This window comes from Macaca thibetana, chromosome 10 (assembly GCF_024542745.1).
Source record: "Macaca thibetana thibetana isolate TM-01 chromosome 10, ASM2454274v1, whole genome shotgun sequence".
In the NCBI taxonomy this organism is placed as follows: Eukaryota; Metazoa; Chordata; class Mammalia; order Primates; family Cercopithecidae; genus Macaca; species Macaca thibetana.
The window spans coordinates 74,142,583-74,169,534 of NC_065587.1; the positions used below are offsets into that span (position 1 = coordinate 74,142,583).

At 41.9% G+C, this 26,952-nt stretch overlaps 1 protein-coding gene and 1 long non-coding RNA gene across 3 annotated transcripts in view; one reads left to right on the forward strand and one right to left on the reverse strand.

The window, feature by feature from the left end:
* Positions 1–26,952, forward strand: part of CHGB (chromogranin B) — an 817,086-nt gene that overhangs the window by 339,863 nt on the left and 450,271 nt on the right. The gene's annotated exons all lie outside the window — the stretch shown is intronic.
* LOC126929140 (uncharacterized) lies at positions 1,323–16,896 on the reverse strand. 2 transcript variants are annotated; one of them, XR_007717080.1, is made up of 4 exons: positions 12,920–16,896; positions 3,777–4,017; positions 2,127–2,219; positions 1,323–1,956 (listed from the first exon to the last, which is right to left on the reverse strand). It is a non-coding gene; the product is annotated as an uncharacterized LOC126929140 (long non-coding RNA). The 2 variants fall into 2 exon arrangements; XR_007717081.1 differs by having other exon boundaries at positions 15,167–16,892.

Below are 26,952 nucleotides of genomic sequence, written 5' to 3' on the forward strand. Positions count from 1 at the left end.
ATATCAAAAGCCATTTTTAGTTGAATTCTATGTAATGATCTTCTCCTCAGTTTTTTTTCTTTTTCAAAGCCTGTTTCCAGCATAATTAGAGAGAAGGCATTATGCTAAGATTCCTAGTTTGTTCTCAAAAATGCCCCTTCTTACTTTCTTGATGCTTTTTTGCATGGCAGAGAGAAAAGGGCCGTGTTGTTGCAGGGTGCCTATGATATGAGTAGAAACATTTTACTTATTGTTAGAAAACTGAGGTTACCTTGGCAGGGAGTTAAGCTACGTTGCTCAGGAAGCTCCCCCTGGTTGCATCATCTCTGGGAATCAGCCCTCGGTTAACCAGGCAGTTCTCCATTTATTGTATTTGTGGCTTACCCTTTAACAGAGACTTCTTTTAAAGGGACCTGGAATAAACCAATCTAACCCACTCTAGAATTGACTTTAAATTTCTTTTATTTACCAAGAGGGAAAGAAATAATCCCAGGTTGTTTGCAGATCAAAAATGTAGAACTGTTAGAAGAAAGGTGCTGTGAAAATTAGCAATGAAGTGAGAAAATGGTTTAAAGGAGACAACTGCACAGCAGCTACTCCTCCAATGTGTGTTTTGCTGATGAAAATCTTTCTGAGGGGCTGTACTGGAACAAACCCATATTAGGAAATCCCAATTCTGTCTACAGCTAAGACATACACGAAGTCAGTAGCACCTCAGGGTTTTTTTTTTTCTTAAATATTTCTCTTTGTTGTCTCTGTAACTGAATATATTAGAAAATTACTCATATTTTCCTTTGGCTTCCACAAAGAAATTTAGGTTAAGCAAGAGGAGAAAAGCAATCTCTAATTTGTTTATGGGTCTGAAAGTTTTGCAGAATCTGAGGAGAGAAGGATAAACTTACTGGTAAATAATTCACCTTCCCACCTCTCAAATAGAAACACTCCAGGCACACACAAAAATTCTCCATTTCAGAGAGCAGCCCAAACCATGGCTCCTCTTTAACTGGCAAACTTTGCCCTAGAAGCTCCTTCACCTCTACCCCAGAGAGCTTCAGGGGAACCAGTGCTAGTCCACTCCAATGCCTGTCCCTACCTGCCCACTGCTTCCTAATGACCCCAGCCCTCTGTTGCAGAATTCTCCACTTAGGAGAAAGAAAACAGACACTATTCTCTGCCACCAACTCCCCATCCCAGCCAGCCTCCCAGCATACAAGAGCCTCCACAAAGAAACCATAGTGCAAGCACATTTTCTTACGGAACTATCCCGGATTCCTCCTCTGTCCCATGCCTCAAGACTCATCCAAGCACCCTATTTCCCTTCCCAGTGTAGAGCCACACCCTCATCATTTTCAACATTTATTTTTTGGAGACAGATAGGTGTGTTCTTGGTTATTCAACAACTCCATGATCAATGTGGTACTTTATTTAATACGTCTGATTTCACTAATGCACAAACAACCTTGCCTGAGGCTGGTTCTCAGGCAAGTTTGAAGCTATAGAATATTGTTCTGAGGCTGGTTCTTCTCATCTTATATATGGAGAAGCTGAGACTCAGAGTCTCTAAGACACCCCAGGTCACAGTCACTGGCAAGGGCCGTCGCCAGATCTGAGCCTTCTGCGCAGCCCAGGCTGCTCCCAGCTGCACTGTGTTCCGGGTCTCACTCTTCTCTGGGGCCAGCATCTTTATAACACGTAATAATTTTAACTGATTATTTTATGCCTTGGAAGAGCTCAATGTTGAGACTGCGGTTGAAGCTTTCACATCAGGAAATGCTCACACCGTGGACAGGAGCGGGTTTAGAGCCATTCTGTCCTAAGGTCCCCATCCGTGCAGCGAGAGAAGGGTCAGAAGTGAGCGGGCAGAGGACATGCTCCCTGCTAGCTGCTGGCGGCACCAGGGGCTCCCAGCAACGACGCCTGTGAGGGACGCTTTTCCAGACGCATCAAACCCAGCTTTCAGACACTGAGGGTGACATCCTGTGAGGGCGACAGCAGCAGTTATTGGAAAGGGGCAGGGTAAAGTCCTGAAGTACTGATTGCTTAGGCTCCACGCACCATGCTGGGTAGACCCTTTCTTCAAGGCAGCTTCTGAGTTGGACATGCCCATTTTGTGGATGGGGGATGAAGGCTTCTGAATGTTAACTAACCTGCCAAGCTGAAGAGCCAAGAAGATTTGCACCCCAGGCTACCTTCCCAAGCCCACCTTCTGGTCAACCTCCTCATCCCAGGATCTAAGGAACCTGAGGGAAACAAGAGCCCTGTATTAGTAAAGGTTTCCCAGAGAATAAATAGTTATAGATCAATAGCTATGAGGAGATTTATTATAGGAATTGGCTCATGTGGTTATGGAGACTGAGAAGTACTCCCATCTGCTGGCTGCAAGCCGGAGAACCAGGAAAGCCAGTGGTGTAATTTGGTTCAAGTCCAACAGGGTGAGAATTGGGGTAGCCTTGGGGGAGCGGGGGGTGGGGGGGGGTCTGTGTACGTCCCAGGGGACTTACAGGGGGTTGGGTGTAAGTCCCAGGATTTGAAGGCCTGAGAACCAGGGCACAGATGTCCAAGGAGAAGACGGATGTCCCAGCTCAAGTAGAGGGAGCGAATTCACCCTTCCTCCACCTTTTTGTTCTATTTGGGCCCTCATTGGACGGTGCCCACCCACACGGGTGAGAGCAGATGTTTGCCCAATCCACTGAGTCCAATGCCAACCTCTAGGGGACAGCCTCACAGACACACCTAGGAATCATGTTCTACCCGCTGTGTGAGTATCCCTTAGCCTAGTCAGGTTGACACATAAATTTAGCCACCTCAAGCCCTCTGTACAAGGCCACTGCCCTGCTCCCTGGGCTGGCTTCTAATGCTGCCTGCAGGCCAAAGCACCAAGATCTTGGCTAGGGTCCCCATCCTCTGAGCCATGCAAGGACATTCCTTCCCTCCTGTCTAAAGCCCTTCACCCTTCTCACCACTCAGCTCCAGTGGCCAAGGCTTTGAGAAGGCGGCAGAGAAAGCCATGCATTCAAACTCCTGAAAGAGGATGTCCTAAGTTTCTCTTGGCTGGAACTAAACCATCCCACATCCATAAATGTGGGATCCCTGCCATCCCAGAATTATCTTACATTCACACTCTGACTTAAGGCACAAACAGAAGCTACTGTCTGACACATTGGCCCTTGGCTGGTACACACAGAGTTGAACCATCTGTTGGGCAGTTTGCCCGAGGCTTGTCTTGCTTTTGGCAGCCCATATTTATCTACAATGGGCCTCTCTGATACGAGGGTAGGCTTTGCTGGAGGCCAGGGTAACAGGGCATGGGAATTAAGCATGTGTCTCCTTCCTTGATTTTCCAAGATGCCTTTACAGAATCCTCAACCTGCTGACACTTGCTGACTATCAAAGCACTTCCCTTTTCTACAATTGTACTCACAAATATCAGATAAAGGCAGGAAAGGTTGGGAGCATGGGAAAGAGCTCCTAGCAGCTGTGTGGGGAAATGGACAGCTCCCCTGTGGGGCCTGTGATGGTGCATTCGTATCACAGTCTTGTATGCAAAGAGGCCCAGACTATTCTTCCTACTTGCTGGAACAAAGAGGTGGCACATCTTGTTGAAGAAGAAAAGAGCCACAGGCTTAGAGAGAACTTCCACAAGACTCTCCCTGTCCTCTATTGGTGCTCACCCAGCTGAGAATATGTACAATGATATCCTGGCCTGGGACAAAGCAGACCAGGTGCTAAGAGAATCACTGCTGTCACCTGATATCATTGAAACGTTGGGGACAGGGGATCCTCCCTCTGGGCCTTACCAGATACCCCTCCACTCTGCGGCTCCATCTCACTCCTGCTGACTCATCCACCATGGAACAATCCAGAAAAGCGTGAGAAAAGCACTTGGCACTCCTTGTGTGGGAAGACATCATGGTGGCTGCATCCCCCATGGGTGTTCCTATCTTCTGTGCCAGGGCTGCAGAGAACCCAAGCTGTGGCTGCGTCACCCACTGCCTACCCTGCCTCCTCCATTCCCATCTTCACACAGCTGCCAACTGTCTGCCAAAAGGAATAAAAAATAAAAGCAGAGTGAACTTGACATCCTATACTTTCCAGCATTATCCCTCTGAACAAAGTAGAAATGGTGCAACAGCTGAAGGAAAGGACTCAGAGAGGAGAGACTGGAAGATAATGATGATATGTGATGAGTTGGTGAAGTCAGAGTCCAGGAAATCCCACATCAGCAGCATCAATCCCCCTCCTGTACCCAATGCCGAGGGATCAAAACTTGGAGCCCAGGGTTGGAGCCTCGGGATTCTTCCCCAGATCACACTGGCATGACTGTGTGCAACCCTGGAGTCGAGCTCATGTTTCTTCTAGAATTGTAGAATATAAGGCACAATTTATTTTATCCTTTCATCTTCCTGCTTTAAGTTTAGAAATTGCTGGTGGCTTTCCCTTAAAAGGAGTACATTTAAATTTTTTGTATTACATTCTTAAGTTTCTTAAGGCAAAATATTGATGGTACCATCACCATCTTGGTCTGAAAGTCGTGTTCACATTATAGAAAAGACTTTTGCTAGACTGAGTCTTCCTCAGTCAAAGTTGTATCTTGAAAGTGTATACTAGGTTAAGCAACATTTTTGAAATGTTGTCATACTTTAATCAGAATTTCACACATAGCACATTAAGAGTAGCCAATGGTGAGGTCAATATCCTTATTTTCAAAACAGCATTTTTCTCCAGTTTATTTTTATGAAAGATCAGTGCCTTGGACATAATGTTCACCTCCATTCAAGAACATCTCTTGATAAGTAGAAATAATTTTTCAGGCAAAAACCTGATGTTCTAAGTTCAATAATAACCTGTTTCTACACTATGCCAAATTCTGGTATGAAGAGAATTTATACTGACATGGTAATTTTTTCACACATTTCATGATTTTAAAAAAATAGTCAGGTGTGGTGACTCACACCTGTAATCCTAGTACTTTGGGAGGCTGAAGGGTGTGCATTGCTTCAGCCCAGGGGTTTAAGACCAGCCTGGGCAACAAAGTGAGACTCCGTCTCTATTTAAAAAAAAAAAAAAAAAACTCATAGGATATCCAATAATCAATAGTTCTCTGGTTTCAAATTTCTGCCAGAAAAATAATCTACAGATCAACTTGTCTAAAACAAAAGTCATTATTCATAACAGCTGCCACCAATTTCTAACTATTATGTTGCTGATAACAGCATATAGCAAGTCAGTCAACTCAGTTATTGGGAATATTTTCAGCTATTAATGTTGGTACGTGTGCAGCATGGGGTTAAGACTGTGGGTACAGGATTCATACTTCCCAAGTGCAAATCTTTGTTTACTGTTTACTAACTGTCCAAACCTGGGCAATCGACTAAACTGCAATTTCTTCATCTTTAAAATGGCGATAGCATATTCCTCCTAGAGCTATTGTAAGGATTAAACAGGCAAGTAAGACCTAAGGTGATTATTGCAATGCTGAAAAAACCTTATGAATTTCTCTTATTTCTCAAACTGTGTAGATCATGCTTGGAGAATGAAGTGTTTAAGTTGGTCAACTGAAAATCTTTTCTGAAAATTAAATACCTTTGCTATTAATAAGTCAAATCAATGTTAATATTTCTTCTGTGTATGTCCATAGCCTTGAATTTTTATCCAGCTTATAGCCTGTATCATTTTGTTTGACTTTTTAACAATAGACTTAATTTTTTAAGAACAGTTTTAGAGTTTCAGAACAGTTGAGAAGACAGTAGAATTCCCATATGCCTGTACTGACTTCCCCCCATGGCTATCATCTTAAATTTTACAATTAATGAACCAATATTGATACATTATTATCATTAGCTAACATCCATGCTTTACTCAGATTTCCTTATTTTTACCTAATGTCCTATTTAGGTGCTAGAATCCCATCCAGAATATCACATTACACTTAGTCACCATGTTCCCTTAGGCTCCTCTTGGATGTGACAGTTTCTCAGACTTTCTTTTTTTCTGACGTTAATAATTTTGAGGCACATTGGTCAAGTAGTTTGTAGGATGCCCCTCTATTGGAATTCTACACTTTTCTCATGATTAGATTGGGGTTACGGGTTTTGAGGAGAAGGACCCTGAAGGTAACATGCCATTTTCATCACGTATCAAGGGAACATACTATCAACATGACTTTTCACTGTTGATGCTGACCTTGATGACTGCAGGCGTGTTTGTCAGATTTCTCCACTGTAAGGTTACCCTTCACCCCGTCCCTTTACCACACTGTGCTCTTTGTAAGGAAGTCACTATGAGCAGCCCACACTTAGGAGTGAAAATGTATGCCCCCCTCCTTGAGAACACAGTATCTACATCAATTATTTGGAATTCTTCAACACGGGATATTTGCCTTATCTTCCCTATTTATTTATTTATTCAGCAATTTATTTATACAAGTATATTTTGTTTTATAATCCACCATCATTTTATTTATTTTGTTGTTCAAACTGTGTTCCTAGTGTAAAGAAAAGATACATATTTAAGGTGATGGTATCTGATTATCCTGATTTGATTATATGGATGTATCAAATTATCACATGTACCCCCAAAATATGTATATCTAATATGTATCAATTAAATAATCATTCCAGTTTTGTCATTGGGAGCTCTTTCACACACAGAGAACTCTTCTGTGGTCCTTTTGACATATTGCTATCAATGCTTTTTAAAACAACAACAAAAACAACACTTCCTTACTTTCAAGCACTACAAGATGCTCCAGTTTCATCTTGTATATTTTCTGCCCCAGTCCTTGATAGCCATTTCTCCAAGGAGCCTTGCTTCCTTTTACTGAAGAATGGCATCAAAAACTGAGATCTGGGAGCTAGGTGTGCTAGATGCTACTGGGTGTTGTTTCATTCAGGTACTTTCACCTCAAGAAGCAAGGAAATATATGAATGTATACTCACCTGTATATAAAACGTATCTATAAATATTTCTATGTGTAACCATTTACATCTATATTAAGCTAGACATGAATTCCTACTGATCTCTCCAACTGTAATTCTTTACCACATGAATCATTCTATTCTTCTAATTCCCTTGCTTATCTGTAGAGTTTCACCCCAAAAGAGAGAAATCTTGTTTCCAACATTTGTCATTCATTTACTCAATTATTTAATTCTAATATATATCTATAAGAGTATCAGAATTATTGACCCATGGGAAACAATATTATCAACTACAGTACAGTGCTTAAATTCAGTTCTTTTCACCTTTAGTATTGCACACTAAAACATTTCCAAAGTTACTGAGGTCAGCATCTTTCTGCCCCCTTCACTTCAATGGGGTTGAACATGATCATTTTTAACCAATAAACAAACAATTGGATGCTATAGCAATACAAAAGGAACTTCATGTTCACACGTCTATACAAACAAACATTTCACTTGTTTAGAAAAAAAAGTAAGTTATAGAATAAAAGATAAAATATCAACATTTTAAATATTTATAAGATCTGATGTAAATTGTCATCAATAAAGTGTTCATATTCCACAATTTTATCAAGCTTGCCAAATATTGTTCATGCAGTCTATCAACTGCAATTCACCTTCACTTTTGCTAATTACAAAAATGTTCTGGCCGGGCTTGGTGGCTCATGCCTGTAATCCCAGCACTTTGGGAGGCCGAGGTGGGTGGATGACCTGAGGTCAGGAGTTCAAGACCAACCTGGCCAATATGGTGGAACCCCATCTCTACTACAAATACAAAAATTAACTGCGTGTGGTGGCAGACGCCTGTAATCCCATCTTCTCAGGAGGCTGAGGCAGGAGAATTGCTTGAACCCAGGAGGCAGAGGTTGCAGTGAGCTGAGATTACACCATTGCACTCCAGCCTGGGTGACAGAGTGAGACTCTGTCTCAAAAGAAAGGAAAAAAAAGTTATCCTTTCTGACCACAGCTTTTAAATCTCCACTTTATTTTTCCTGGGAAATAAACTTTAGGCACTTGAGCCACAGCAAGCCTTGACCTCAGCCTGGAATAAACCACACTAATTTGTTGAACCCTAGGCTGAATCCTCTCTCTGTGTATCTGTATTGCTTTTTTAAATTTACAAATGAAACTAATATTTTCCTACCTTGCCACCCATATCAATATGTTTATATCATCTATACTTACATATTTATATCTATAGTCACACTTTTAAAATTTTAAGTTCCAGAGTACATATGCAGGATGTGCAGGTTTGTTACATAGGTAAACGTGTGCCATGGTGGTTTGCTGCACCAATCAACGCATCACCTAGGTATTAAGCCCAGCTGCATTAGCTATTTTTCCCAAGGCTCTCCCTCCACCCACCCCACCCCCTGACAGGCCCCAATGTGTATTGTTCCCCCCTCTGTGTCCATGTGTTCTCATTGTTCAGTTCCCACTTATAAGTGAGAACATATGGTATTTGATTTTTCTGTTCCTGCATTAGTTTGCTGAGGATAATGGCTTCCAGCTCCATCCATATCCCTGCAAGGGACATGATTTCATTCTTTTTTATGGCTTCATAGTATTCCATGGTATACACATACCACATTTTCTTTATCCAGTCTATCATTGATGGGCATTTGGGTTGATTCCATGTCTTTGCTATTGTGAATAGTGCTGCAATGAACATACGTGTGCATGTATCTTTGTAACAGAATTATTTATATTCCTTTGGTTATATACCCAGTAATGGGATTGCTGGGTCAAATGGTATTTCTGTTTCTAGATCTTTGAAGAATCACCGCACTGTCTTCCACAGTGGTTGAACTAATTTACATTCCCACGAACAGTGTAAAAGCGTTCCTATTTCTCCACAGCCACGCCAGCATCTGTTGTTTCTTGACTTTTTAATAATCACCATTCTGACTGGCATGAGATGATATCTCATTGTGATTTTGATCTGCATTTCTCTAATGATCAGTGATGTTGAGCATTTTTTTCATGTTTGTTGGTTGCATGAATGTCTTCTTTTGAGAAGTGTCTTTTTCATATACTTTGCCCACTTTTTAATGGAGGAGTTTGTTTTTTTTTTCTTGTAAATGTGTTTAAGTTCCTTGTAGATTCTGTATATTAGACCTTTGTCAGATAAATAGATTACAAAAATTTTCTCCCACTCCGTAGGTTGCCTGTTCGCTCTGATAATAGTTTCCTTTTTTTTTTTTTTTTTTTTTTTTTTTAGATGGGGTCTTGCCCTGTTGCCCAAGCTGGAGTACAATTGCAGAATTTCGGCTCACTGCAACCTCTGCCTCCCAGGTTTAAGCGATTCTCCTGCTTCAGCCTCCCAAGTAGCTGGGATTACAGGTGTGCACCACCATGCCCGGCTAATTTTTTGTATCTTTAGTGGAGATGGGGTTTCACCACATTGGCCAGGCTGGTCTGAAACTCCTGACCTCATGATCCACCCACCTCATCCTCCCAGAGTGCAGGGATTACAGGCATGAGCCACTGTGCCCATCCTCTGATGATAGTTTATTTTGCTCTGCAGAAGCTCTTTAGTTTAATTAAGTCCTATTTGTCAATTTTTGCTTTTGTAGCAATTACTTTTGGTGATTTCATCATGAAATATTTGCCCATGCCTATTCCCTGAATGGTATTACCTAGATTTTCTTCTAGGGTTTTTATAGTTTTGGGGTTTAGATTTAGGTTTTTAATCCATCTTGAGTTAATTTTTGTATAAGGTGTAAGGAAGGGGTCCAGCTTCAATTTTCTGCATATGGCTAGCCAGTTCTCCCAGCATCACTTATTAAATAGGGAATCCTTTCCCCATTGCTTGTTTTTGTCAGGTTTGTCAAAGATCAGATGGTTGTAGCTGTGTGGCCTTATTTCTGAGTTCTCTATTTTGTTCCATTGGTCTACGTGTTTGTTTTTGTACCAGTATTACGCTATTTTGGTCATTGTCCCCTTGTATAGTTTGAAGTCTGGTAGCATGATGCTCACAGCTCTGTTCTTTTTCCTTAGGATTATCTTGGCTATATAAGATATTTTTTGGTTCCATGGGAATTTTAAAATAGTTTCTTCTAATTCTGTGAAGAACGTCAATGGTAGTTTAATGGGAATAGCATTTAATCTATAAATTACTTTGGGCAGTATGGCCAATTTTGTAACATTGATTCTTCCTATCCATGAGCATGGAATATTTCTGCATTTGTTTGTGTTCCCTCTGATTTCCTTGAGTGGTGGTTCGTAGTTCTCCTTGAAGAGGTCCTTCACTTCCTTTGTTAGCTGTATTCCTGGGTGTTGTATTCTCCTTGTAGCAATTGCAAATGGGAGTTCATTCATGATTTGGCTCTCTACTTGCCTCTTGGTGGTATATAGGAATTCTTGTGACTTTTGCACATTGATTTTGTATCCTGAGACTTTGCTTAAGTTGCTTATCAGTTTAAGAAGTTTTGGGGCTGAGATGAAGGGATTTTCTAGATATAGGATCATGTCATCTGCAAACAAAGACAATTTTACTTCTTCTAAGAGAAAAGAATCAAATAGACTCAATTAAAAAATGATAAAGGGGATATCACCACTGACCCCACAGAAATACAAACAACCATCAGAGAATGCTATAAACATCTCTACCCAAATAAACTAGAAAACACAGAAGAAATGGATAAATTCCTGGACACCCACACCCTTCCAAGACTGAAACAGAAAGAAGCTGAATCCCTGAATAGACAAATAAGTTCTGAAATTGAGGCAGTAATAAATAGCCTGCCAACCAAAAAAAAACGTCAGGACCAGATGGATTTACAGCTAAATTCTACCAGAAATACAAAGAGGAGCTGATACCCTTTCTTCTGAAACTGTTCCAAATAATTGAAAAGGAGAGACTTCTCCCTAACTCATTCTGTGAGGCCAGCATCATCCTGATACCAAAATATGGCAGAAATAAAACAAAAAAAGAAAACTTCAGGCCAATATCCCAGATGAACATTGATGCAAAAATTATCACTAAAATACTGGCAAACCAAATACAGCAGAACATCAAAAAACTTATCCACCACGATCAAGTTGGCGTCATCCCTGGGATACAAGGCTGGTTCAACATATGCAAATCAATTAACGTAATTCATCACATAAAGATATCTAAAAACAAAAACCAAATTATTATCTCAACAGACACAGAAAAGTTCTTCAATAAAATTCAAAATCCCTTCATGTTAAAAACTCTCAATAAAGTAGGTACTGAAGGAATGACCTCAAAATAATAAGAGCGATTTATGACAAACTGACAGCTAATGTCATACTAAATGGGCCAAAGCTGGAAGCATTCCCCTTGAAAACTGGCACAAGACAAGGATGCTCTCTCTCACCACTCCTATCCAACATAGTATTGGAAGTTCTGGCCAGGGCAATAAGGCAAGAGAAAGAAATAAAGGGTATTCTATATCCACTCTTACTCAAATTCTATTAAACCCCAAATTGTAAGAGACTATTGTCAAAGCTAAAACAAAATGATGTTGGGGATTTATGCCATATATCACTACAGTGAGGTCAAACTTCAGGAACTGTTAGCTCCTGACAGTTTGAACAAAGAGACATATTAAACATACTGATTTTAAAGTCATCCCTCTGACTTCCTGGACCACCCAATATTTTTCCTGAAGGCATACAAAATTCAAAATTAAATAAAACTGTATTTTTGAAAATAACCCCCACATTTCTAAAATGTGAACGGGGCAGCACAGACGCACATTGACAGCTACCTCCATCATTTAAAAGGGAGTTTCTGAGGCAGTTCTAATGAAGTGGGAATTTTGCAGATAATGTAAAATTCAAAAACACTGAGGAGATGTTAGGTGCAAACATGCCAAGCACATAAAGCAGCATCTGGCAGTTTCCCTTTGGAGGCCTCGTGTGCCAGCATTTCACTTAGATAAGAAAAAAGTCTCCTATTTTCAACAATCTTCTTAAATGCTTTAATTTGACACTATCTGAAAGTGATACTTAAGTTGTGGTAAATCACATTTAATTGCAGCAGTCTACTCTCTATTATTTCACTATTGCTTCAATTTCTCTCTAAGTTCTCAAAGACCCCATGGAAAATAAAATATTCCTTAATGGAAGTGCTTTCATTCTTAGTGACTTTTTGCCCATCTTGGTCAATTATTTTGACATATGCTAAAACAGTAGCAGTCATATTGAAAGGCCAAGGAAAGCTGAAAAGTACAACTCCTCTCTAAGAACATTTGGCTGTGTTTCTATATTACCTGCCTAAAGAGTCTAAATCTTATTTTTAGCCACTCTCTATCCATAGCACCTGGTTCTCTACCTCTAATGTTGGAGTAATGAGTTTGTGAAGTGCCTACCAGCCACGAGGACTAGGGGCTTGGGGGTACAGATAAAGAAGACACAGACCCTGCCCTCCAGGAGGTTGAAGGAAAGAAGGGTGGGCCAATCAGTGCTCCTGAGACAGAGTGGCCCCGCTTCTGAGTCTTCTGTTTACTGAGGGCCTTTGTGCTGGATACTGGGCTGCTCCTCCATATTCATTACTATCTGATATGGTTTGGATCTGTGTGTCCACCCACATCTCATGTTCAATTGTAATCCCCAATGTTGGTGGTGGGGCCTGGTGGGAGGTGATTGGACATAGGGGCACTTTCTAATGGTTTAGCACCATCCTTCTAGTGCTGTTCTCATGATAGACTTCTCACAAGACCGGGTTGTTTACAAGTGTCTAGCACCTTCCCCCTCTCTCTTCCTCCTGCTCCAGCCATGTAAGACAAGCCTGCTTCCCCTTCTCCGTGCTTCCCCTTATACCATGACTGTAAGTTTCCTGAGGTCTCCCCAGCCATGTTTCCTGTACAGCCTGTGGATTCATGAACCCATTAAATGTCTTTTCATTATAAATTACCTAGGCTCAGGTATTTCTTTATAGCAGTGTGAAAACAAACTAATACAGTCCCTCCTGAGAGCAATGCTGTGATGCAGGAAGAGAGCCTTACGTTCAGGAAAGGATGCCTGGTCCTTTGAACATGCTGGTCCTTTTCATAGGTCCATGGTTCAGGCCACCTTAAAGAGGCAACTTGGGTGTTCTCCATCCAAACTTGGACATGGGAATTTTGAGAAATAAGACTCTGGGCTCTGGAGATTCTGGTTCTCTGGTTATCCCATCTGAAGTCCAGCTACCTCCGGAGAACAGCAAGTGGAGGAATTTGTTCTCAGTGATTCCTAGAGCTGGGTCCCAGTCTTGGGACACAATGGAAGCCTCTTTCTTCTTCATTAGGTCCATCTACTGAAGAGCCTGAGTTTCAGAGGAGTTAGTGGACTTGCTCAGGTCTTGACAGATAGTTGGAGTTGAAAGCTAAGCTTCTCCAGACCATGACAGAGGTTGCTATGGAGGTGCAGAGAAGATAATGAAACTCATGGTGGTTGATGAAGGTGGAAGGGGACGTTGGTAAAACAGAGTAGGCACCCCAGAAATTATGCCAAATCATTTTAAAAATTATTTTTAGTAATTAATGCATTCCTTCCCCTATATGACCAGAGTTCTTAGGGTTGGGAGAAATCTTTGATATTATGTGGATTATCATTCTTGCCTCCCAAGACTGGCAGAGAGGCACTGAGGCTCTCCTTGGTCATCTTTAGGGGTAAAGAGCTCATCCATGAATGGGGCTGGGGGTCCTTGGCAAATTCCAACCACTGGGGAATCACTTATCAAAATTTACAAAGAGGAAACAGGAAGCTCTGTGTTTCCAGCATATATCACTCTTAATTAAAGCTCAGAGAAATAAGATATTCTCTATGGCGCTACTCAAAACCATGTGCCATGATGAGTTGGCAGGATCAGAAGAAAGACCTTTCTGGATGCCTACCTAGAAGGTTGCAGTGGATACTGGAATTTGGGTTTAGAAAGGGATGCTACAAATAATGTCAAGTTGAGGCTTTCAGTTTGTGTGGGTTAATATTAGCTTGTTGGGAAACAAGTGCCAGGTAGTCTGTGACATTCAAGGCACTGATATCCTAAGAGTAAGGAAGAAATAGTGTTTAACAATATCCATCAGAGCAGTGGGATGTAAGGAAAGGCTACATGTGGTCTGTGAGTCAGCATGCTGGGATTGAATTTCTAACCTCCTGGTTCTTAATTTCCTCATTTGTATAATGAGAGACTTGTTGAAGATCTTGCTAATATTCTACAGTAGGTTTTAATTTTTTTACATACTTGGTGCAAAACAAAACAAAACAAAACCTTTTTCCCCTCAATCTGATACTAGCTAGTCTAAGTCTCCATCCTTCTGGTTAGAGGAGCATTTTCCCTCAGTCATGTTTTCTAGGAACCTCTAGGTGTCATGCAGTCTAGAACCTTCAGGTAAGGATTCGTGGTCCTCTGAACACATTGGTCCCTTTTATAGGTCCATGGCACCAGCTATCTTGAAGAGGCAATTTGGATCTTCTCCAGCCAAACTTGGACATGGGAATTTTCAGAAAAATGAGGGTTTGGGCTCTCGGGGTCCTGGTTCTCTGGTTAACCCATCTGAGGTCCAGCTCCCCTCTGGAGAACAGCAAGGAGACAGATTTGTTCTCTGTGATTCGTAGAGATGGGTCCCAGTCTTGGGAAGCAATGGGAGCCTCTTTCCTCTCTCATTAGGGCCATTTACACCTTTCCCAACTGTTGATTTATTCCTGCATGCCATACACTGAATCCATTGTCATCATATGCTTAATTTTTCTATCACATAAGCCCTCAGTGAAGGATGTCTTCTGGGTGTCTGAAAAATTCTGTTTTTAACCATATGTAAGTTTATCTTTGGTTGTGTGCTGAACATGGTATTTGTAAAATGCTTGCTGAAGTAATTTGAAGGCAAGGATAATGATACCTTCCTCTGAGGAGGATTTGATTTGTCTTTGCAAGGCACCTCAGGGAGCTTGCAATTCAAGATCAGGGCTTTTTACCAAGCAACTCAGGAATATTTAAAGAACTGAACAATTGATACAGCTGTACAGGTGCCTCCCAGATGAATATCAGCCCTAAATGCCCCCAATACTTAGAAAGGTTAAGTTCTTGTTAATATGACTGTATAACATATCACTCCCAAATTTAGGATTTAAAACAATAATGATTATTTCTCATGGTTTCAGTGGCTTAGCTCAGAAGCAGCTCAGCTGGGTGGTTCAAACTCAGGGTCTCTCATGACGTTGCAGTCAGATGTCAGTAGGAGCTGGAGGCTCCAGTTCGAAGGTGGCTCACTTACAAGGCTGGCAAAATTGTGCTGGTGATTGGCAGGAGCCTTTAATTCTTCTCCATGTGAATCTGTAGATGGAGCTGCTCGAGAGTCCTTGCAGAGTGGTGGAAGGCTTCCCCAGAGAGAGAGACCTAAGAGGTGAAAGATACAATGCCTTTTGTGACCTAGCCTTGGAATTCATACCCCATCACTTCCTCCACATTCTATTGGTCACCCAGAGCCAGCCCTGACTCAATGTGCAAGGGAACTACAAGGACATGAATACGAGGAGGCAGGAATCATCACAGGCTCTCTTGCATACTGGTTACCACATACAGACATTGGGACTTGAATCCAGGCCTCTCTGATGTCAAAGTCCTTGTACCTCACTGTGCTGCCCTCGCCAAGCAGCCTCTTGAATCTGTGAATCCCTCTAAGTGTAATGTCACCTTCAGCCTGCAACAGTACAGAATGGATAAAGTAGTGATATTAAGCATGTTGTAAGAGAAGCAGAGAAGCCTAGGCTCCTTGAGCGTGGTTATAAAATGGGGACCAGTGAGCAGAGGATGGGCTCAAGAAGAAGAATTCAGAGGAGCTTGGTTAACTTCCCCCAACTGGACATTCTGTTTTTTGCTGTCCCTGGCATCAGCTATCAGAAAGTCTCTGTGGGTGAGTCTCTGAGCACTCTTTTATGCCATTAACTACACTTCTGCAAAGCTTCTGTTTGATAGGTTTGGATTTTCTTAGGCAGTGCCAGGTTTTCAGAATAGAAATTGACTTGTTTCTGCCCCCGAAAGTCTACAGCCTACCGTGTGTAACCCCAGCCTCTAGTAACAGCTCAATCCGTGCCAATCCCCTGGAGTCTGCAGAACAGAGTCTCAGTTGGAAACACTGCAATGAGCAGCTTGCTGTTTTTCTCTTTTTCTTCCACTTTATTTTATATTGATATTTAATGACTGTTTCTTTGGTGGTATTGCTATGTTCATTATTTAAGCTCTGAAAATTGAAGCCATAGAAAATAATTGTTGATTCGCCACAGGGAGCCATATAAATATTGTTCTAAATTCTAATGACCATGACCATTGGGATTATTTTTTGTGAAGCATAATTTCCATGATTTTGAAAACCCTCAAGTCAGTGTCTTAGAAGGGCAGCTGTTTTCTTGGCTATCTTCAATAGGTTTTTCTTCTTTCTTCATTTTTCCTTCCCTCCTTACCATGTTACACATCCTCCTTTTATTTCTTCCTTTGTCATTGTATTGGTTTTTTGCTTGTTTGTTTTTGTTTGTTTGTTTGTTTTTGAGACAGTCTCGCTCTATCACCCAGAATACAGTGCAGTGGTGAGATCTCAGCTCACTGCAATCTCCACCTCCCAAGTTCAAGTGATTCTTCTGCCTCAGCATCCCGAGTAGCTGGGATTACAGGTGCACGCCACCACGTCCAGCTAATTTTTGCATTTTTAGAAGAGACGGGGTTTCACCATATTGTCCAGGCTGGTCTCAAACTCCGACCTCGTGATCCGCACGCTTTGGCCTCCCAAAGTGCTGTGATTACAGGTGTGAGCCACCGCGCCCAGCCTGTATTGTTATTGTTATTACCACTGTTAATATAAACGAAGCCTCAGGACTTAGAGCTTGACAACTAAATAATACCTGTTTACATCATTTTGTATTTTCAAGTTGTTTTCACAAATATCATCTCATCTGATGCACATTATAACTGAGTGATATAAATGGGACAAACTTCATCCCTATTTACAGATAAGGACAAAATGCCAAAGATTTGCAGAGCTACAGGGTTGGTTAGAGCAGGTCCCTCCTCCAAGAGCAGATCTCTCTCCCTTAGTATTATCCCACCCATCCTGGACCTGGGAAACCTAAAGATGCTTTGTGAACGCTTGTCTGTATTTACAGAAAGCTCTGCTAGTTAAAGAAACGACCCCAGACCAAGCTGTGCTCTAAGGGGCTGGTGAGCTCTGTTTTTTTAAAATTACTTTTTTTTTTTCTTTTTAATTGAAAGAATGAGTCAAACATAGAGATGGTTACAGAAAATAATTTGGAACCAATCAGATTTATCTGAGGTGACATTTTGCCATAGATGCTTGAAGTCCATCCATCTCTCTTATGAAATGAAATGTTACAGAAACAGCTCATTCTCTCCCTCCTCACTACTCCTTGCCTCCCTCCCAAGGCTACTCCCATCCTGAGTAGTGCTTTCTTCAGTTGCATGTTGTTCTACTGTTATATACAAGAATGAGTCGTAAGTCATATGCCATCAGCTTTGCATTTTGCAAGAATTTGCATGAATATTATGCTATTGTATGTACAGATTTTAGGCTCACTGCTGAACAATGCCCTGGGCTTCTATCATTTTTCCGCATGTCTCTTCTAGCTATGCCTGTTTGGTCTGGGAAAGAATACGGGGAATGTCCAGTTCCCACAGCAGCAAGTGCTGGTTTCCATGACTGTTCCCTAAGAGAGGCAGAAAAGCAGGGGAACTAAGTAAGCTTCACTGTGCAGTCAATCGCAGGGCCACAGCCCAGGTAGATTGTAAAGGCTGATGACATCCCAAGACAGGCTGGAACTTGAACTGACATTTTATAGAGGAAAACCAGGCCCAGACAAGAGAATGGTTGCCTTAATGTCACACTTCCAGAAATTGGTAAAGCAGAGCTTATGACACCTTTGTACTAAACACATTGCCTTTAGGCAGTTTTATTCTTCATCCAGCAAACAGCAGACCATCGATTTGATTGTTTTCTTGCCTCTGCTCCTCTGGGGAAAACGCTGGCAAACTATAAAAGTTCATTCCCTGAGATCCTGGCAAGCTACATTGGATTTAGATGTCTGCTGTTTCTGGGAGGCAGCAAGGATCTGATTTTGGGGGAAGATCAGGTCACCCGACTGAAGAGTACCCCGAAGATCTTTTTACCTGGATCGCCCTCTGGTGGCAGATTCGATAACAACCGCTCTAATTCATCATCTGAAATGCAAAGTGGTGGCAGTTCAAGTTTTCCTTGGTCCTCTTGGGACTTGCTCGTTCCCCATTAAAGCATCCCTATGCCCACTCTATAAAAGACACATTTACTTTGAGCTGCATCCCTGAGATAATCGACTCCAAACCAATATTTCTGTGTGTCAGTCACAGTAACTGGAGCTGTGGCATGGAAAATAAGAACGCATTGTTCCTGACCCCAAGGAATTTAAGTTAACTGGGTGAGACAGGCATACAAGCAGTTGACCCCACTCAGAGTCAGTGTGGCCGAGAATGGACAGGCTGGGGGAATACAGAGGGAGGAGGAAATGAATGTCAGCCACAGAAACCCCAGAGGCCTTGGTGGGGAAGCTAGTGTCTGAATTCTCAAGGAGCAATGGGAATTCTGAGGTCAGGGAAGGGCAGGGACACTGGAGGAGGGGAGGACAGGGCATGGCCCCTCCCTCCCTCCCTGTTTCCCCTTCTACCTGGGGCTTTGCTCTCTCTCTCTCTTCCTCTTTACTCACCCAGGTCCCAATAGCCCTACAATTCATGACCACCCGAAGTGTCAATTTTCTGGGAGAAGATTGGGCTCCTTAGCCTCTTCCTACAGACCTTTCTCTCTGCTTCTTCCCACGGGTCCCTCTGACATCTGAATAGAATGACCGAGGCATAAATCCCAATCATCGAGGTTTATTAAGTCAACTTTAGGGTGCTTCCAGAAAAAATACAAGCCACAGGTACATCTGTGGCTGTTTTTCTCAAGAGAGTTTCAGGGGATTTAGTATTTACACATTTCCTTAAATGGGGGAAAGGCATTTAGGAAAAAGGGCAGATAGGTGGTAAGGCGAATGGCTACATTCCTGCGAGACTCTAGCTACTGCCTGGCACATCTACATTTTACGTAAGACAAATTGGATGTTTGAAAAGAAAAAGAGAGTAAAGGAAGAGTCACATATGCAGATGTCTCTGGGTAGGTAGAGGAATGAGTCTTGTCTTTATTCTACACCTGCACTCCGATCTAAGCTTGCGATCAACATTATCAGCATGGAATCAAACAGACTTTAATTTTAGGAGCTAGGCTGGGCGCGGTGGCTCATGCCTGTAATCCCAGCACTTTGGGAGGCCAAGGTGGGCAGATCACTTGAGGTCAGGAATTCAAGACCAGCCTGGACGACATGGTGAAACTCCGTCTCTACTAAAAATACAAAAATTAAGGCCAGGCATGGTGGCTTTTGCCTGTAATCCCAACACTTTGGGAGGTCAAGACAGATGGATTACCTAAGGTCAGGAGTTCGAGACCAGCCTGACCAACATGGTGAAACCCTGTCTCTACTAAAAATACAAAAATTAGTCGGGTGTGGTGGTGCATGCCTGTCCCAGCTACTCAGTAGGCTAAGACAGGATAATCGCTTGACCCTGGGAGGCGGAGGTTGCAGTGAGCTGAGATCATGCCATTGCACTCCAGCCTGGGTAACAAGAATGAAATTCCTTCTTAAAAAAAAAAAAAATTGCCAGACATGGTGGCACGCACCTGTAATCCCAGCTACTTGGAAGGCTGAGTCAGGAGAATCACATGAACCCGGGGGGCAGAGGTTGCAGTGAGCCCAGATCGCATCACTGCACTCCAGCCTGGGCGACAGAGTGAGAGTTAGTCTCAAACAAACAAACAACAACAACAACAACAACAATTTAGGAGCTAAACTTAGTTTGCAGACCTCAAGTTACAATTGGCATGTCCTTGTGTTGCCAAAAAAAAAGGGTCCCAATCCAGACCCTAAGAGAGAATTCTTAGATCTCTCTCATGCAGGAGGGAATTCCAGGCGAGTCGCAGAGTTCAGTGGGGAGGGAAGGTTTATTGAAGGCTACTCAAATTCAGGATAGGGTGTCCTCAGAAAGCAAGCGGAGGAATGCCTCATCTTTGCATTTTTCTTATTAGGAGTCTAGTCTATGTAGAGACTAAGCTAAGCTGTGTCTACCTGTGGGTGGGCTGGAAGCATGACCAAATTTATTATTCTGTTGATTTAGAGAAAACTACTGGTGGCTCATGCCTGTAATCCAGCATTGGGAGGCCAAGGTGGGAGGACTGCTTGAGCCCAGGAATTCAACATCAGCCTGGGCAACATAGCAAGACCTTGTCTCTATTTTTAAAATAAAATTTGTTCTATAAAAAAATTAAAAAGAAAAAGAAAACTATTGGCTGGGCGCGGTGACTCATTCCTGTAATCTCAGCACTTTGGGAGGCTGGCCAGCAAATTGCTTGAGCTCAGGAGTTCGAGACCAGCCTGAGCAACAAGGCAAAACCCTATCTCTACTAAAAATACAAAAAATTAGCGTGCATGGTGGCATACGCCTGTGGCCCCAGCGGCGGGGTTTGTGGGGAGGCGGAGTTTGCAGTGAGCCGAGATGACAGCATTTGCACTCCATCGCTGGCAACAGAGTGAGACTCTGTTGGAAAAAAAAAGAAAGAAAGAGAAAGAAAGAGGGAAAGAAGGAAGGAAGGGAAGGGGAGGGGAGGGAAGGGGAGGGGAGGGGAGGGGAGGGGAGGGAAGGGGAGGGAAGGGAAGGGAAGGGAAGGGAAGGGAAGGGGGGAGGAAGGAAGGAAGGAAGGAAGGAAGGAAGGAAGGAAGGAAGGAAGGAAGGAAGGAAGGAAGGAAGGAGAGAAAGAGAAGGAAAGGAATCTATCCTTGACACTTTAGTGTGTGAGTGCATCAAAGCATAACTATAATTATCTTGAAAGCATATACTTTCAAGATAATTTTGTTATGGGTATTGAGACATCTGGACTTTCTGTTGTAGGAGTGTGTCCTCATGGGTATCATGGGCTGTTTCCTCAATTGTAAATATCTTATGACCATAGTTTGTGACTGACAAAAAAATGTGCCTTCCTGGTTTTCAAATGGAGTTGATTTTTAAATGGTATCACCCTGGTTCTCCTATGTTCCTGTTTCCCTTGCTTATGGGAGGCCAGCGAAGAATTTACTTATGAATAATTTGTGGGGGTAGGCCTTTGCAGATGCTTGAGGCCTTTTACCTTTCCATGGGGATCTGGCTAATGCATAATGCTAGTTACAGCTACTCATTTGAAAGTGGGTGTTGCATGACTCAGCATCTGGGCTTAAGTTTGGGGGTCCTGACATTTTTTTATTTCCTTTACATTTCCCCCATTCTTCAAAGCTTTTGGAGAAAGCATTGAGGAAAACACGAGATTGTGGTTTATTGTTTTATCCAATCCTATGTCACCACGAAGGCTCCCTCTTAGGTGGTCACATCCTAGAAAGGGGGAAATTACATCAGAAAAGGACGAATGCCAAATTACAGCAACAAAGGGAAAGTAATCCTGGAAGCTGATTTAAGCTATGTGACTGTGTCTTCAATTAAAGCATTCTTTGGGCAATCATTATTCTAACCCTAGGTTAGTTTTTTATGAGTCTCTGAAACACTTTCATTACAGTGGCAATCTGACAGGTTTTTCTGAACTGTAGTTTGAATCAAGCATTTAAACGAACTTTCTGAAAAGTGCATACATCCGCAGGCAAAACAGTTGCTTATATGTAAGTTGCTGTTATTTTTCCCAAAGCTTAAGGTATATAACATTAGTATGAAGAGCTTTAAGAAAAGCACAGTTTTAATTTCTAGTAATTTCAAGTCAGGGAAAAAAAAAATGGGAGAAAAAGAAAAAAAAATTTAATGTTAGTTTAGAGGCGTACAGCCAGGAAAAATTCAGGATCCAGTCTAAACTGTGGACAAATAACAAAATCTTAAAAATAATGAACAAAGGCTGGGCACAGTGGCTCACGCCTATAATCCCAGCACTTTGGGAGGCTGAGGCAGGTGGATCATCTGAGGTCAGGAGTTCGAGACCAGCCTGGCCAACATGGTGAAATCCTGTCACTACTAAAGCTACAAAAATTAGCTGGGTGTGGTGGCACGCACCTGTAATCCCAGCTACTTGGGAGGCTGTGACAGGAGAATCACGTGAACCCAGGAGGTGAAGGTTGCATGAGCCAAGATCGTGCCATTGCACTCCAGCCTGGGCGACAGAGCAAGACTCCATCTCAATCATCATCATCATCATCATCATCATCATCATCATCATCAAAGCTAGAATCTAATAACAAGTGTACTATAGTTTCTTTTGAAACGTGTGTGTGTGTTTTTTTTATCTCCAGTCCCCCATTTCTACAAAAGACAAATCATATTAGGACCAATTTATTTGCAAAATATGTTTTAGTCTCATCCTTGGCCTGATTATTTGCATAAGGCACAGCAAGAATAATGATTGGGCCATCTAGATTTCTTTTATTTTAATTTTTAATTATCAGTCACCTAGGCTAGAGTGAAGTGGCACAACCATGGCTCACTGCAGCCTCAATATCCTGGGCTCAAGCAATCCTCCCACCTCAGCCTCGAGTAGCTAGGACTACAGACATGCGTCACCAGGCCCAGTTAATTTATTTTTTGTGGAGATGGGGTCTAACCATGTTACCCAGGCTGACTTGAACTCCTGGTCTCAGGCAGTCCTCCCATCTCAGCCGTCCAAAGCACTGGGATTGCAGGTGTGAGCCACCGGGACCAGACAAGGCCTCTTTTCAACTGGCTTTGCTGGAACTTCTAAGGAATCTTAGATTAGACTTTTAAAAGCCTCTTGAGGTTAGCCAATCCAAGGTTTTATCTGTGCCCGCAGATACCTGTATGAATTGGGTACATTCCTCTCTTCTCAGGCCAGGTACAGTGGCTTATACCTGTAATCTCAGCATTTTGGAAGCCCGAGGTGGGAGAATTGCTTGAACCCAGGAGTTCAAGACCAGCATGGGCAACATAAGGAGACATCGTATCTACAAAATAAAAAAAAAAAAATTAGCCAGGTGTGGTGGCACACGCCTGTGGTCCTAGCCACTTGAGGAGCTGAGGTAGAAGAATCTCTTGAGTCCTGGAGGCTGAGGCTAGAAGAACTGTGATCATGCCACTGCACTCCAGTCTGGGAGAAAGAGTGAGACCACAACTCAAAAAAATTTTTTTTTTCTCAAAATAACTCAAGTTTCCCAGGCTTGTTAGAAAGTGACATTCTTTACATACCATGGGTCAGGAACTTTGTAAAGGAATTGCATAGACAAGGTAATAGGCCAATCTTTCCAGTGGATTTTTTATCAGTTCTGTAGAGTCAACCTCCATTCCTCAAAGCTTTCTGGTCATATCTGGATATATACCATTCCAATTAAAGCCTTGGAAAAATAACCAGTATCTCTAACTGTGTCCTGTTACACAAGAAAATAGATTCTTATTGAACTTATGCAAATAACCACATTGCCATAAATTAATAATACTCACAAATAGTTTCCAAATTCTGAAGAAATCAGCTAGAGGGAAAGAAATATGCTTTAAATATTGCTCAAAAGAGTATACTTTACTTAATTTGTTGTGTGCTAAATATAGTTCAAAAGAAAAAAGTTGACTGGGTGCAGTGGTTCACATCTGTAATCCTAGCACTTTGGGAGGCCGAGGCACGTGGATCACCTGAGTTCAGGAGTTCAAAACCAGCATGGCCAACATGGTGAAACCCCATCTCTACTAAAAAATACAAAAATTAGCTGGGAGTGGTGGCATGCTCTTGTAATCCCAGCTACTTTGGCAGCTGAGGCTAGAGAATCATTTGAACCTAGGAGGTGGAGATTGCAGTGAACTGAGATTGCACCACCACACTCCAGCCTGGGCAACACAGCAAGACTCTGTCTCAAAAAAAAAAAAAAGTTTTCTTGACTGGAAAACAAAAGAATCAGCAATGTTTCAAACACAAAAGTAAAAAAAATTATTTCAGTCCTCTATTAGTCCAGTCCCATGTAATTAACTCTTGTTCTGCTTGATATTGAGTTAGCAATCTTCATGAATGCATCAGCTTTTTTTGTTTGTTTGTTTTGATACAGGGTCTTACTGTTGCCCTGGCTGCAGTGCAGTGGCACGAACACAGCTCACTGCAGCCTTGAACTCTCAGGCTCAATAGATCCTTTCACCTCAGTCCCCCAAGTAGCTGGGACCACAGACATATGCCACCGTGCCTGACTAATTTTTGTATTTTTTATTAGAGACAGGATTTCACCATGTTACCTAGGCTGGTCTCGAACTCCTGTGACTCAAGCAATCCACCAATCTTGGTCTCCCAATGTGCTGGAATTATAAATGTTAGCCACTGCTCCCAGCCTTGGCTTTTTAATTACAGCCTTGGAAGTTTTTTCTAATCCAATGGTATGCTCTCTAAAGTTATTGGAAACCTGTATTTTTTTTTTTAATTTTACTTTAAGTTCTAGGATACATGTACAGAATCTGCAGGTTTGTTACATAGGTATACATGTGCCATGGTGATTTGCTGCACTTATGAACCTGTCATCTAGGTTTTAAGCCTCACATGCTTTACATATTTGTTCTAAAGCTCTCCCTCCCCTTGTCCCCCACCCCCCGACAGGCCCCACCCGGTGTGATGTTCCCCTCCCTCCCACCTATGAGTGAGAATATGTGGTGTTTGGTTTTCTGTCCTTGTGATAGTTTGCTGAGAATGATGGCTTCCAGCTTCATCCATGTCCCTGCAAAGGACATGAACTCATTTTTTTTATGACTGCATAGTACTCCATGGTATATATGTGCCACATTTTCCTTATCCAATCTATCATTGATGGGCATTTGGGTTGGTTCCAAGTCTTTGCTATTGTAAATACTGCTGCAATAAACATACGTGTGCATGTGTCTTTATAGTAGAATGATTTATAATCCTTTGGGTATATATCTACCCAGTAACAGAATTGCTGGATCAAATGGTATTTTTGGTCCTAGATCCTTGAGGAATTGCCAGATTGTCTTCTACAATGGTTGAACTAATTTACACTTCCACCAACAGTGTAAAAGCGTTCCTATTTCTCCACAGCCTCACTGGCATCTGTTGTTTCCTGACTTTTTATTAATTGCCATTCTGACTGGTATGAGATGGTATCTCATTGTGATTTTGATTTGCATTTCTGTAATGACCAGTGATGATAAACTTTTTTCATATGTTTGTTGGCCACATAAATGTCTTATTTTGATAAGTGTCTGTTCATATCCTTTGCCCACCTTTTGATAGGGGTTTTTTTTTTTTCTTGCAAATTTGTTTAAGTTCTTTGTAGATTCTGGATATTAGACCTTTATCAAATGGGTAGCTTGCAAAAATTTTCTGCCATTCTGTAGGTCACCTGTTCACTCTGATGATAGTTTATTTTGCTGTGCAGAAGCTCTTTAGTTTGATTAGATCCCATTTGTCAATTTTGGCTTTTGTTGCAATTACTTTTGGTGTTTTAGTCTTGCAGTCGTTGCCCATGTCTATGTCCTGAATGGTATTGCCTAGATTATTTTCTAGGGTTTTTTTGTTTTGTTTTGTTTTGTTTTTGAGACGGAGTTTCACTCTTGTTACCCAGGCTGGAGTGCAATAGTGCAATCTCAGCTCACTGCAACCTCCGCCTCCAGGGTTCAAGCAATTCTCATGCCTCAGCCTCCAAGTAGCTGGGACTACAGGTACATGCCACCACGCCCAGCTAATTTTTGTATTTTTAATAGAGATGGGGTTTCACCATGTTGGCCAGGCTGGTCTTGAACTCTTGACTTCAGGTGATCCAGCCACCTCAGCCTCCCAAAGTGCTAGGATTACAGGCGTGAACCACTGCACCTGGCATCTTCTAGGGATTTTATGGTTTGGGGTTTTACATTTAAGTCTTTAATCCATCTTGAGTTAATTTTTGTATAAGGTATAAGGAAGGGGTCCAGTTTCTGTTTTCTGCATATGGCTAGCCAGTTTCCCCAGCACTATTTATTAAATAGGGAATCCTTTCCCCATTGCTTGTTTTTGTCAGGTTTGTCAAAGATCAGATGGTTGTAGATGTGTGGCATTATTTCTGAGGTCTCTGTTCTGTTCCGTTGGTCTGTTTATCTGTTTTAGTACCAGTACCATGCTGTTTTGGTTACTGTAGGCTTGTAGTATAGTTTGAAGTCAGGTAGCGTGATGCCTCCAGCTTTGTTCTTTTTGCTTAGGATTGTCTTGGCTATGTGGGCTCTTTTTTGGTTGCATATGAAGTTTAAAGTAGTTTTTTCAAGCTCTGCAAAGAAAGTCAATGATAGCTTAATGGGAATAGCATTGAATCTATAAATTATTTGGGGCAGTATGGCCATTTTCACTATATTGATTCTTCCTATCCACGAGCATAGAATGTTTTTCTATTTGTTTGTGTCCTCTCTTATTTCCTTAAGCAGTTGTTTGTAGCTCTCCTTGAAGAGGTCCTTCATATCCTTTGTAAGTTGTATTCCTAGGTATTTTATTTTCTTTGTAGCAATTGTGAATGGGAGTTCACTCATGATTTGTCTCTCTGCTTGTCTGTTATTGGTGTGTAGGAATGCTTGTGATTTTTGCACATTGATTTTGTATCTTGAGACTTCGCTGAAGTTGGTTATCAGCTTAAGGAGTTTTTGAGCTGAGACGATGGGGTTTTCTAAATACACAAACATGTCATCTGCAAACAGAGACAATTTAACTTCCTCTCTTCCTATTTGAATACCCATTATTTCTTTCTCTTGCCTGACTGCCCTTGCCAGAACTTCCAATACTATGTTGAATAGGAGTGGTGAGAGAGGGCATCCTTATCTTGTGCCGGTTTTCAAACAGAATGCTTCCAGCTTTTGCCCATTCAGTATGATATTGACTATGGGTTTGCCATAAATAGCTCTTATTATTTTGAGATATGTTCCATCAAAATCCTAGTTTATTGAGAGTTTTTAGCATGAAGGGATGATGAATTTTATTGAAGGTCTTTTCTGCATCTATTTAGA